Here is a 1,142-nt window from a genome sequence, read left to right on the forward strand (position 1 = left end):
CGATCCCTCATGCATATTAATGACCCCCTTGCATATTACTGAGCCCTCATGCATATATACCAAGTCCTCATGCATATTAATGACCTCTCATGCATATTAATGACCCCTCGTGCATATATTCCAAGTCCTCATGCATATTCACGATCCCTCATGCATATTAATGACCCCTAATGCATATTAATGAGCGGTGGTCACTCACTGTAGCCCATGCCCTGCAGGAAGTACTTGATGGCCTCGGTCAGCCGGCCGGGCTGGGGGGGAGGGGGCGTGGTGAGAGCTGGCCACGCCCCCCTGAGCTCCAGCCACGCCCCCTGACCACGCCTCCCCGCCCCCCCTCACCTGGGCGATCTGCGGCTGCCCGCCCCCGTCGGCCATCTGCAAGGGAAGCGGCCTCTGATTGGTCAGCTGGGGGTCACGCGGGGGTCGGGGGTCACGCGGGGGTCGGGGGTCACCGCGGGGTCACCGCGGGGTCAAAGGTCACCTTCAGGAACGACGTCTGCGTCGGGTCCAGCTTGGCGTTGCACTCCACCTTGGGGGCGGGGCCGGGCAAGGGGGCGGGGTCAGACCGACCCGGCCCCGCCCCAGCGTCCACGCCCCCTCCCGCCAGGCCCCGCCCCTTCCCACTCACCACGGCGTCCTCGTGGGGGGCGGAGTCACCGACCACCAGCAGGACGGGGCAGCTGGGGGGGTCAAAGGTCACGTGGGGGGGTCAAAGGTCACTCGGGGTCAAAGGTCACTCGGGGGTCAAAGCAACAAAAAACCCCAAAAAAAACCCAAAAAAAACCCCAAACCAATCCCAAAAAATTCTCCAAAATCCTAAAAATCCCCCAAAACACCTCCAAAATCTTAGAAAAAAACCAAAAAAAACCCCCCCAAAAAAATCCAAAAAAAAAACCAAACCCCAAAAAAATTCTAAAAGAACCCCCCAAAAACCTCCCAAAAAAACAGCCCAAGAAATCCTGAAAAAGAAACCCCAAAACCTCCCCAAAAAATTCTCCAAAATCCTAAAAATCCCCCAAAACACCTCCAAAATCTTAGAAAAAAACCAAAAAAATCCCCCCCAAAAAAAATCCAAAAAAAACCCCCAAAAAACTTCCCCAAAAATCCAAAAAAAGCAAAAAAATCCTCAAAAAATCCAAAAA

At 54.1% G+C, this 1,142-nt stretch overlaps 1 long non-coding RNA gene across 1 annotated transcript; it reads right to left on the reverse strand.

Moving 5' to 3' along the window:
- Positions 1–189: 189 nt before the first annotated feature.
- LOC121360048 lies at positions 190–686 on the reverse strand. The gene is made up of 4 exons (XR_005956135.1): positions 629–686; positions 482–529; positions 340–375; positions 190–251 (listed from the first exon to the last, which is right to left on the reverse strand). It is a non-coding gene; the product is annotated as an uncharacterized LOC121360048 (long non-coding RNA).
- Between the last annotated feature and the right edge of the window lie 456 nt (positions 687–1,142).

This window comes from Pyrgilauda ruficollis, unplaced genomic scaffold, assembly GCF_017590135.1.
Source record: "Pyrgilauda ruficollis isolate IOZ18807 unplaced genomic scaffold, ASM1759013v1 scaffold4851, whole genome shotgun sequence".
In the NCBI taxonomy this organism is placed as follows: Eukaryota; Metazoa; Chordata; class Aves; order Passeriformes; family Passeridae; genus Pyrgilauda; species Pyrgilauda ruficollis.